The following is a 12,728-nucleotide window of genomic DNA, read 5'->3' as shown; positions in this document are numbered from 1 at the left end:
ATTTTCTGGATTTTTATTTCTCAGTTTGTCTCCCATAGTTGAGGTCTACCTATGATGTAAATTACAGACGCCTCTCATCTTTTTAAGTGGTGGAACTTGCACTATTGCTGACTGACTAAATACTTTTTTGCCACACTGTATATAGCAGGTATACAGAGGTACAGCCTGTATATAGCAGCATATATAGCAGGTACAGAGGTACTGCCTGTATATAGCAGCATATATAGCAGGTACAGAGGTACTGCCTGTATATAGCAGCATATATAGCAGGTACAGAGGTACTGCCTGTATATAGCAGCATATATAGCAGGTACAGAGGTACTGCCTGTATATAGCAGCATATATAGCAGGTATACAGAGGTACTGCCTGTACATAGCAGCTTATATAGCAGGTATACAGAGGTGCAGCCTGTATATAGCAGCATATATAGCAGGTATACAGAGGTGCAGCCTGTATATAGCAGCATATATAGCAGGTATACAGAGGTGCAGCCTGTATATAGCAGCATATATAGCAGGTATACAGAGGTGCAGCCTGTATATAGCAGCATATATAGCAGGTATACAGAGGTACTGCCTGTATATAGCAGCATATATAGCAGGTATACAGAGGTACTGCCTGTATATAGCAGCATATATAGCAGGTATACAGAGGTACTGCCTGTATATAGCAGCATATATAGCAGGTATACAGAGGTACAGCCTGTATATAGCAGTATATATAGCAGGTATACAGAGGTACTGCCTGTATATAGCAGTATATATAGCAGGTATACAGAGGTACTGCCTGTATATAGCAGTATATATAGCAGGTATACAGAGGTACTGCCTGTATATAGCAGCATATATAGCAGGTATACAGAGGTACTGCCTGTATATAGCAGTATATATAGCAGGTATACAGAGGTACTGCCTGTATATAGCAGTATATATAGCAGGTATACAGAGGTACTGCCTGTATATAGCAGTATATATAGCAGGTATACAGAGGTACTGCCTGTATATAGCAGTATATATAGCAGGTATACAGAGGTACTGCCTGTATATAGCAGTATATATAGCAGGTATACAGAGGTACTGCCTGTATATAGCAGTATATATAGCAGGTATACAGAGGTACTGCCTGTATATAGCAGTATATATAGCAGGTATACAGAGGTACTGCCTGTATATAGCAGCTTATATAGCAGGTATACAGAGGTACTGCCTGTATATAGCGGCATATATAGCAGGTATACAGAGGTACTGCCTGTATATAGCGGCATATATAGCAGGTATACAGAGGTACTGCCTGTATATAGCGGCATATATAGCAGGTATACAGAGGTACTGCCTGTATATAGCAGTATATATAGCAGGTATACAGAGGTACTGCCTGTATATAGCAGCATATATAGCAGGTATACAGAGGTACTGCCTGTATATAGCAGCATATATAGCAGGTATACAGAGGTACTGCCTGTATATAGCGGCATATATAGCAGGTATACAGAGGTACTGCCTGTATATAGCAGCATATATAGCAGGTATACAGAGGTACTGCCTGTATATAGCAGTATATATAGCAGGTATACAGAGGTACTGCCTGTATATAGCAGTATATATAGCAGGTATACAGAGGTACTGCCTGTATATAGCAGTATATATAGCAGGTATACAGAGGTACTGCCTGTATATAGCAGTATATATAGCAGGTATACAGAGGTACTGCCTGTATATAGCAGCTTATATAGCAGGTATACAGAGGTACTGCCTGTATATAGCGGCATATATAGCAGGTATACAGAGGTACTGCCTGTATATAGCGGCATATATAGCAGATATACAGAGGTACTGCCTGTATACAGGGCCAAATTGTAATACTTAAATGACTAAGCTCAAGAAACTCCACATGAGTCTTGTGGGGTGTTCCCGGTATACTGGTGGTCTTGTGGGGTGTTCCCGGTATACTGGTTGTCTTGTGGGGTGTTCCTGGTATACGGGGGTCTTGTGGGGTGTCCCTTGTATACGTCAGATCCTGTGGGGTCATACAGGTGATTTTGTGCGGTGCTCCCGGTATATGGGGGTCCTGTGGGGTGTTCCCAGTATACGGGTGATCTTGTGGGGTGTCCCTTGTATACGGCAGGTCCTGTAGGGTGTTCCCGGTATACGGGGGTCCTGTGGGGTGTTCCCGGTAAACTGGTGGTCTTGTGGTTTGTCTCCGGTATACTGGTGGTCTTGTGGGGAGTTCCCGGTATACGGAGGGTCTTGCGGGGTGTTCCCGGTATATGGGGGTCCTGTGGAGTGTTCTCGGTATACGGGGGTCTTGTGGGGGTGTTCTCAGTATACGGGGGTCTTGTGGGGTGTTCCCGGTATACAGGGGTCCTGTGGGGTGTTCCCGGTATACGGGGGTCCTGTGGGGTGTTCCCGGTATACGGGGGTCCTGTGGGGTGTTCCTGGTATACGGGGGTCCTGTGGGGTGTTCCCGGTATATGGGGGTCTTGTGGGGTGTTCCCGGTATACGGGGGTCTTGTGGGGTGTTCCCGGTATACGGGGGTCCTGTGGGGTGTTCCCGGTATACGGGGGTCCTGTGGGGTGTTCCGGTATACGGGGGGATCTTGTGGGTTGTTCCCGGTAAACGGGGGTCCTGTGGGCGGGGGTCCTGTGGGGTGTTCCCGGTATACGGGGGTCCTGTGGGGTGTTCCCGGTATACGGGGGTCCTGTGGGCAGAGGTCCTGTGGGGTGCTCCCGGTATACGGGGGTCCTGAGGGGTGCTCCCGGTATACGGGGGGTCCTGAGGGGTGTTCCCGGTATACGGGGGTCTTGTGGGGTGTTCCCGGTATACGGGGGTCTTGTGGGGTGTTCCCGGTATACAGAGGTCCTGTGGGGTGTTCCCGGTATACAGGGGGATCTTGTGGGGTGTTCCCGATATACAGGGGTCTTGTGGGGTGTTCCCAGTATACGGGGGGGATCTTGTGGGGTGTTCCCGGTATACGGGGGTCTTGTGGGATGTTCCCGGTAAACGGGGGTCCTGTGCTGTGTTCCCGGTATACGGGGGTCCTGTGGGGTGTTCCCGGTATACGGGGGTCTTGTGAGGTGTTCCCGGTAAACGGGGGTCCTGTGGGGTGTTCCCGGTATACGGGGGTCTTGTGGGATGTTCCCGGTAAACGGGGGTCCTGTGCTGTGTTCCCGGTATACGGGGGTCCTGTGGGGTGTTCCCGGTATACGGGGGTCTTGTGAGGTGTTCCCGGTATACAGGGGGATCTTGTGGGGTGTTCCCGGTATACGGGGGTCCTGTGGGGTGTTCCCAGTATACGGGGGTCTTGTGAGGTGTTCCTGGTATATGGGGGTCTTGTGGGGTGTTCCTGGAATACGGGGGGGGGGGGTCTTGTGGGGTGGTCCCGGTATACGGGGGTCCTGTGGGGTGGTCCTGGTATACGGGGGTCTTGTGGGTTGTTCCCGGTATATGGGGGTCTTGTGGGGTGTTCCTGGAATACGGGGGGGGTCTTGTGGGGTGTTCCCGGAATACGGGCGGGGGGGTCTTGTGGGGTGTTCCCGGTATACGGGGGTCTTGTGGGGTGTTCCTGGAATACGGGGGGGTCTTGTGGGGTGTTCCCGGTATACGGGGGTCCTGTGGGGTGTTCCTGGTCTACGGGGGTCTTGTGGGGTGTTCCTGGAATACGGGGGGGTCCTGTGGGGTGTTCCCGATATACGGTGGTCCTGTGGTGTGTTCCCAGAATACGGGGGGATCTTGTGGGGTGTTCCTAGTATACAGGGGTCCTGTGGTGTGTTCCCGGTATACGGGGGTCCTGTGGGGTGGTCCTGGTATACGGGGGTCATGTGGGGTGTTCCTGGTATACGGGGGTCTTGTGGGGTGTTCCTGGAATACGGGGGGGGGAGGGGCTTCTTGTGGTGTGTTCCCGATATACGGTGGTCCTGTGGTGTGTTCCCGGAATACGGGGGGATCTTGTGGGGTGTTCCTAGTATACGGGGGTCCTGTAGGGTGTTCCCGGTATACGGGGGTCCTGTGGGGTGGTCCTGGTATACGGGGGTCCTGTGGGGTGTTCCCGGTATACGGGGGTCCTGTGGTGTGTTCCTGGTATACGGGGGTCCTGTGGGGTGTTCCCGGTATACGGTGGTCCTGTGGTGTGTTCCCGGAATACGGGGGGATCTTGTGGGGTGTTCCTAGTATACGGGGGTCCTGTGGTGTGTTCCCGGTATACGGGGGTCCTGTAGGGTGTTCCCGGTATACGGGGGTCTTGTGGGGTGTTCCTGGAATACGGGGGGGTCCTGTGGTGTGTTCCCGGTATAAGGGGGTCTTGTGGGGTGTTCCCTGTATACGGGGGTCTTGTGGGGTGTTTCTGGAATACGGGGGGGGTCTTGTGGGGTATTCCCGGTATACGGGGGTCCTGTGAGGTGTTCCCAGTATACGGGGGTCTTGTGGGGTGTTCCCGGTATACGGGGGTCCTGTGAGGTGTTCCCGGTATACGGGGGTCTTGTGGGGTGTTTCCGGTATACGGGGGTCCTGTGGGGTGTTCCCTGTATACGGGGGTCTTGTGGGGTGTTCCTGGAATACGGGGGGGTCCTGTGGGGTGTTCCCGGTATACGGGGGTCCTGTGGGGTGTTCCCGGTATACGGGGGTCCTGTGGGGTATTCCCGGTATACGGGGGTCCTGTGAGGTGTTCCCAGTATACGGGGGTCTTGTGGGGTGTTCCCGGTATACGGGGGTCCTGTGGGGTGTTCCCTGTATACGGGGGTCTTGTGGGGTGTTCCTGGAATACGGGGGGGTCCTGTGGGGTGTTCCCGGTATACGGGGGTCCTGTGGGGTGTTCCTGGAATACGGGGGGGGGTCTTGTGGGGTGTTCCCGGTATACGGGGGTCCTGTGGGGTGTTCCCGATATACGGTGGTCCTGTGGTGTGTTCCCGGAATACGGGGGGATCTTGTGGGGTGTTCCTAGTATACGGGGGTCCTGTAGGGTGTTCCCGGTATACGGGGGTCCTGTGGGGTGGTCCTGGTATACGGGGGTCCTGTGGGGTGTTCCCGGTATACGGGGGTCCTGTGGTGTGTTCCTGGTATACGGGGGTCCTGTGGGGTGTTCCCGGTATACGGTGGTCCTGTGGTGTGTTCCCGGAATACGGGGGGATCTTGTGGGGTGTTCCTAGTATACGGGGGTCCTGTGGTGTGTTCCCGGTATACGGGGGTCCTGTAGGGTGTTCCCGGTATATGGGGGTCTTGTGGGGTGTTCCTGGAATACGGGGGGGTCCTGTAGTGTGTTCCCGGTATAAGGGGGTCTTGTGGGGTGTTTCTGGAATACGGGGGGGGTCTTGTGGGGTATTCCCGGTATACGGGGGTCCTGTGAGGTGTTCCCAGTATACGGGGGTCTTGTGGGGTGTTCCCGGTATACGGGGGTCCTGTGAGGTGTTCCCGGTATACGGGGGTCTTGTGGGGTGTTCCCGGTATACGGGGGTCCTGTGGGGTGTTCCCTGTATACGGGGGTCTTGTGGGGTGTTCCTGGAATACGGGGGGGTCCTGTGGGGTGTTCCCGGTATACGGGGGTCCTGTGGGGTGTTCCTGGAATACGGGGGGGGGTCTTGTGGGGTGGTCCCGTATACACGGTGAGAATCTACCAGATGTGGTCTCTGACAAGCGGTGATTTGGTTCCAGTGTAAGAATTCAGGATGGAGGCGATAATATTGAACTACTAATTGTACATGCCATTTACAGGCCGCTGCATGGAACGGTTTGGCGGTATTGTGACTGGTTGTCTTGCGTTGCTTACAGCACTTTATGGCCACTGGGGCGCGAGCTCCGGCGTCATGGCTCCAGCAGGTGACCGGTGCGGACTGTCAGGTGTCCCGTCCGTGGGGTGGAGCGGCAGGACGCGGGGCGGCGGCGGTGATGGTGGCGGTAGCCGGCGGCGCTCTCCTCCTCCTGCGGTGATTAATGCTTCCTATTCCAGGGCTGACACTCAGGTATTTCTACCCTCCAGATTATCACTCTGGGCGATTGTTCAGCCCCCGCTGCATCCATCCCACACATAATATCCCTCATGCATACATTATCTGTCTGACTATTATCTGGAATGATTTCGGAATTAAATTTCAGCCCAGCAATATTGGCGCTAAGAGCGGCTCACTTTATGGTCTAGTCAAAGGTTAGAATAGCAATCAAAGCGCCGCTGCCGATGCACCGAGACATTTTAATATTCCAAAACCCGGTAATTGTAAAAGGACATAATATTTTTTCCCTGATTACCCCAAAGGCAACACATGTTAACAAGACGGAAGCGGCGGATGAAAAGGACGCGCTCGGAGTTCGGCTTTTTTCTCGGAGGCGCATTTAGCAGCAGAGAAAGGATCCGGGATCTCATTTCTTACATGATGAGAGGGGGCGACGTCTAATCTCCCACCTGATGTCTTATGGGGGCTTCAGAACGCGTCACCTACAAGAGGGCGAAGGCTTCATGTCTAATTGAATATTAGCCGGATGCTTCCATGTCTGCGGCGGCGGCTGCTAATGAGGCTGCAGCTGCGTCCGGGATCCACTCATTACCTGTAATTATGTTTACACTGCAATTAAACATTAATTAAAGCATTTGCTCCAGCACGTGGCTCCGCCCTGGGTACACTCACCCCATAACCGTGTATTAATTCCCAGCCACGAGATGTTATTACATATCATCTTATTAATTACTGCCGTTAATAAACCTCCCTCATTAGGATGGCGTGGTTCATGCTGGCAGCCGGCGGGACTATGGAGAAGCAAGACGCCTAAACCCAGGAGGACGAGCGGAACCTACCGGACAGCGGGAGAGAAGACCCCACAGCAGTCAGGGCCGCGGGTGCGGGTCGGGCCACGGGTCAGGGCACGGGGGCGGGTCAGGGCACGGGCACGGGCCGGGCCGCGGGTCAGGGCATGGGCCAGGGCACGGGTCGGGCCGCGGGTACTGGTCAGGGCACGTTCAGGGCACGGGGGCGGATCAGGGCACGGGCGTGGGTCAGGGCACGGGTCGGGCCGCGGGTACGGGTCAGGGCACAGGGGCGGGTCAGGGCACGGGTCAGGACACAAGTACTGGTCAGGACCTGCCGTACAGATGGAAAGTATGGGTCAGAACACAGGTGGGGCATGGACCTGCCATAGACACCAGAGGCCAGGGCAGGGGTCAGGGCGCGGGTCAGGACCTGCCGTACAGCGGGAGAGCAGACACCAGGGAGGCCAGAACACGGGTAAAGGTCAGAACTCCAGCTTAAGCCTTGACCTGACGCACAGCTAGAGAGTACGAGTCAGAACACAGGTACAGTCCTGGACCTGCGTACAACGGGAAAGCAGATACCACAGAGGCCAGGGCACGGGTTCCGGTCAGGGCATGGCTGCGGGTCAGCGAACGGGTGTGGTTCAGGGCACGGGTGCGGGCATGGACCTACAGTATAACGGGAGAGCAGACACCACAGAGGCCAGGGCATGGGAACGGGTCAGGGCACGGGTGCGGGCCTGGACCTACCATATAACGGGAGAGCAGACACCAGAGGCCAGGACATGGGTGCGGGTCAGGGCACGGGTGCGGGCCTGGACCTACCATATAACGGGAGAGCAGACACCAGAGGCCAGGACATGGGTGCGGGTCAGGGCACGGGTGCGGGTCAGGGCACGGGTGCGGGTCAGGGCACGGGTGCGGGTCAGGGCACGGGTGCGGGTCAGGGCACGGGTGCGGGTCAGGACCTGCCGTACAGTGGGAGAGCAGACATCACAGAGGTCAGGACACTGTTACGGGCTGGGGATCTGCCATACAATGGGAAATCAGAACCACCGAGGCCGGGACACGGGTACGGGCCAGGACACAGGGACAGCTGCTCAACAGGAGAGAGCAGGCACCACCGAGACCAGGAGACGGGCGAGTCCAAAGAATCATCTGACACCAGTCAAGAAAATGGTGAAACTTGTCTTGGCACCCAGGAGAGCGGGCATTCTGGGATGCTGGTGTCTGGCAATGATTGGCCACATTGTGGGGTCGCACCTTCGGTCTGATATCACGCATGTCTCTGTCTTTGGGGGAACGTTCCACGGACGTCTCTGACTTTCCCATCATCTGAATCAGGTTTACAGAAACGGCCACATGCAGATGATCGAGAAGCACAGAGCGTCCCCCGAGGTCCGTCCGTGCCCTGCAGATGGGATGGGGATTTGTCACTCACACATCTTGGGGGTCTCCAGATATTGCAGCGAATACAATCAATAATTGATCGGAGTCTCGCAGCCGATGCAACATTATAAGGGATGACGGGTGAGAAAGCGGGCGACTGCGGCACCCAACCACTGGTCAGTAAGGAGTCATGAGTCCAGCGGGTGACATACAGCAACGGTGCAGACACAGGATTATGGGATGGATGGGCGTCAGCACATGTACACCGCACATAGCGCCCTCCGCTGTGCGGGGATGCAGCAGACATTAATACTGGTAGTTCCTATACACCTAGGCGTGGAGAACTGCAAGTCCCAGAACGTTCAAGTGTTTCTTTCCACCCATCACTGACCGTTATGTCATCTGATTGTCACATTCTTTCAATGCAATATTGGCGATATGTCCAACCTGGGGTGTGACGAGTGCGAGATCTGTGAACGCAGCTCTGGGGGTGACCAGTGCGAGATCTGTGAACGTAGCTCTGGGGGTAACGATGCAAGATCTGTGAACGCAGCTCTGGGGGTGACGAGTGCGAGATCTGTGAACGCAGCTCTGGGGGTGACGAGTGCGAGATCTGTGAACGCAGCTCTGGGGGTGACGAGTGCGAGATCTGTGAACGCAGCTCTGGGGGTGACGAGTGCGAGATCTGTGACGGGCACAAGTGTTGCAGGCAGAAGGCAGGATGGGAGACCAAGACGGTAGATGGAGAGAGCCAGGACGGGAGACGGCGGGAGAGCCAGGACGGGAGACGGCGGGAGAGCCAGGACGGGAGACGGCGGGAGAGCCAGGACGGGAGACGGCGGGAAAGCCAAGACGGGAGACGGCGGGAGAGCCAGGACGGGAGACGGCGGGAGAGCCAGGACGGGAGACGGCGGGAGAGCCAGGACGGGAGACGGCGGGGGCCAGGACGAGAGACGGCGGGAGAGCCAGGGCGAGAGACGGCGGGAGAGCCAGGGCGAGAGACGGCGGGAGAGCCAGGGCGAGAGACGGCGGGAGAGCCAGGACGGGAGAAGGCGGGAGAGCCAGGGCGGGAGATGGCGGGAGAGCCAGGACGGGAGACGGCGGGAGAGCCAGGACGGGAGACGGCGGGAGAGCCAGGACGGGAGACGGCGGGAGAGCCAGGGCGAGAGACGGCGGGAGAGCCAGGGCGAGAGACGGCAGGAGAGCCAGGGCGAGAGACGGCGGGAGAGCCAGGGCGGGAGATGGCGGGAGAGCCAGGACGGGAGACGGCGGGAGAGCCAGGACGGGAGACGGCGGGAGAGCCAGGGCGAGAGACGGCAGGAGAGCCAGGGCGAGAGACGGCGGGAGAGCCAGGACGGGAGACGGCAGGAGAGCCAGGGCGAGAGACGGCGGGAGAGCCAGGACGAGAGACGGCGGGAGAGCCAGGACGGGAGACGGCGGGGGCCAGGACGAGAGACGGCGGGAGAGCCAGGATGGGAGACGGCGGGGGCCAGGCGCTCAGCTCCTTATTACACAAGTCACAGCCCGGGATACTTGCTCTGCAAGCTACGAGCTGCGATCGGCTCTGCAAAAGTTTAGTGAACTTCAAATGGCGATGTGTAATGGTCAGTGAACTGCACACAGCCTCGGCGTCCGTCACATCACATTTACAGAGCAGCAAGCAAATCTGCACTGACAGCACATGACAGGCGCCATGCACAGGCCGCATACGTGAAAGCTAGACACTATGGAGGAGACCCCAGCACTGACCTAAAGGGTCTCTTTGAAGAACTGAATCAAGAGTGTTTTGTTGCAGATTGGAGATTGCTTTCAATCTTCTCTGGGATGAGTCAATAAACAGTGTTGCTCCTTCACAATGGAAATATGAAACCATCAATCCCTATTGCTCCCTCATGTCATCGAAAGGAAAGTTATGAAAATGTGTCAGTTGTTTTGGATGCTATACAATGAAAGCATCATCAATGGCGTATCTGTGGAGATGTGAATGGGGCAGTAGAAATACAGTGAAGCATTATGTTCATCGTGATTGGGGACAGAGAAACATCGATGCTCCAGGTAGAGACAATGTTCAGCGTAATCCTTATAACATCTTTCTTCCTCCACTACATATAAAGGTGGGATTGATTAAAATCTTTAATTCACAAGGGCTCCAGGACATTTCACAGAAATTCTCCAGCATTTCTCCAGCAAACCTGAAGGAAGGAGTTGGTGCTCAGGTCAGAGCTGATGAGAGATGATGTGTTTGAAGGAACTCGAAATGTGAAGGCAGCGAGATGCTGGAGAAGCTTCAGGTGGATCTGTGAGGAGCTGCTGAATGTACCGGATGTCGCAGGTCTCTGAAGATGCACTTTATGCCTCACATGTCAGAATCTTGGGGATAGAAGTGATGAACAGGGCGAGCGGATTCACCGGGACATTAACGTAACGGATCAGCGCTAGCAGGGAGCGACCCGGTGACGGCAGATTACTGCTGGACGTTATATGGCGACAGTCTAATGTTCGGCATCTTTAATTTCTGCTGATATTTTGGTTTCTAGTTTGTATGTGAAATTATTTTGGTTCAATAAAAGCCGTTTTTTAAGGTGAAGCATTTTATTTTCTGATATGTAGATTTCCTAATGTCACCAGTATATTTTCTATACCTTATAATGATGATGTTCCATGGAAACTATACACGCTACAGAAAACCTATAGACATTTGTGAAATCAGGACAAAAAGATGATTCAGAAAAGTACAAAGTCACCTGCGATGACTACAAAAAATATTTTTTTGTAGACCTGTGAAATGGTTATTACTTGTGCAGACCTGCTTTTGATATTACAGACCTGGGGAGGCTGTTGTACTTACTGTGCTGAAGGCAGAATACTGACAGTCCTGCAAGGGCTCTAATGGTCGGCGTATAGAGCCGCATTCATGTGAGAGATCAGCGGTGGCGATGTACAAGACATGTGAGATCAGCGGGGGCGATGTACGGGACATGTGAGATCAGCGGGGGCGATGTACGGGACATGTGAGATCAGCGGGGGCGATGTACGGGACATGTGAAATCAGTGGGGGCGATGTACAGGACATGTGAGATCAGCGGGGGCGATGTACGGGACACGTGAGATCAGCGGGGGCGATGTACGGGACACGTGAGATCAGCGGGGGCGATGTACAGGACATGTGAGAGATCACCGGGGGCGATGTACGGGACATGTGAGATCAGCGGGGGCGATGTACGGGACACGTGAGATCAGCGGGGGCGATGTACAGGACATGTGAGATCAGCGGGGGCGATGTACGGGACACGTGAGATCAGCGGGGGCGATGTACGGGACATGTGAGATCAGCGGGGGCGATGTACAGGACATGTGAGATCAGCGGGGGCGATGTACGGGACACGTGAGATCAGCGGGGGCGATGTACGGGACATGTGAGATCAGCGGGGGCGATGTACGGGACACGTGAGATCAGCGGGGGCGATGTACGGGACACGTGAGATCAGCGGGGGCGATGTACAGGACATGTGAGATCAGCGGGGGCGATGTACGGGACACGTGAGATCAGCGGGGGCGATGTACGGGACATGTGAGATCAGCGGGGGCGATGTACGGGACACGTGAGATCAGCGGGGGCGATGTACAAGACATGTGAGATCAGCGGGGGCGATGTACGGGACATGTGAGATCAGCGGGGGCGATGTACAGGACATGTGAGATCAGCGGGGGCGATGTACAAGACATGTGAGATCAGCGGGGGCGATGTACGGGACATGTGAGATCAGCGGGGGCGATGTACGGGACTTGTGAGAGATCAGCGGGGGCGATGTACGGGACATGTGAGATCAGCGGGGGCGATGTACGGGACACGTGAGATCAGCGGGGGCGATGTACGGGACACGTGAGATCAGCGGGGGCGATGTACGGGACACGTGAGATCAGCGGGGGCGATGTACGGGACACGTGAGAGATCAGCGGGGGCGATGTATGTACGGGACACGTGAGATCAGCGGGGGCGATGTACGGGACACGTGAGATCAGCGGGGGCGATGTACGGGACACGTGAGATCAGCGGGGGCGATGTACGGGACACGTGAGATCAGCGGGGGCGATGTACGGGACACGTGAGATCAGCGGGGGCGATGTACGGGACACGTGAGATCAGCGGGGGCGATGTACGGGACACGTGAGATCAGCGGGGGCGATGTACGGGACACGTGAGATCAGCGGGGGCGATGTACGGGACACGTGAGATCAGCGGGGGCGATGTACGGGACACGTGAGATCAGCGGGGGCGATGTACGGGACATGTGAGATCAGCGGGGGCGATGTACGGGACACGTGAGATCAGCGGGGGCGATGTACGGGACATGTGAGAGATCAGCGGGGGCGATGTACGGGACACGTGAGATCAGCGGGGGCGATGTACGGGACACGTGAGATCAGCGGGGGCGATGTACGGGACACGTGAGATCAGCGGGGGCGATGTACGGGATACGGGAGATCAGCGGGGGCGATGTACGGGACATGTGAGATCAGCGGGGGCGATGTACGGGACACGTGAGATCAGCGGGGGCGATGTACGGGACACGTGAGATCAGCGGGGGCGATGTACGGGACATGTGA

At 55.8% G+C, this 12,728-nt stretch overlaps 1 protein-coding gene across 1 annotated transcript in view; it reads right to left on the bottom strand.

Moving 5' to 3' along the window:
* Positions 1–12,728, bottom strand: part of ERI3 (ERI1 exoribonuclease family member 3) — a 317,503-nt gene that overhangs the window by 228,517 nt on the left and 76,258 nt on the right.

The sequence above is a fragment of the Ranitomeya imitator genome, chromosome 8 (genome assembly GCF_032444005.1).
Source record: "Ranitomeya imitator isolate aRanImi1 chromosome 8, aRanImi1.pri, whole genome shotgun sequence".
NCBI lineage: Eukaryota > Metazoa > Chordata > Amphibia > Anura > Dendrobatidae > Ranitomeya > Ranitomeya imitator.
Note: the sequence above shows the minus strand (reverse complement) of the source record. Positions and strands in the feature narration are given on the sequence as shown.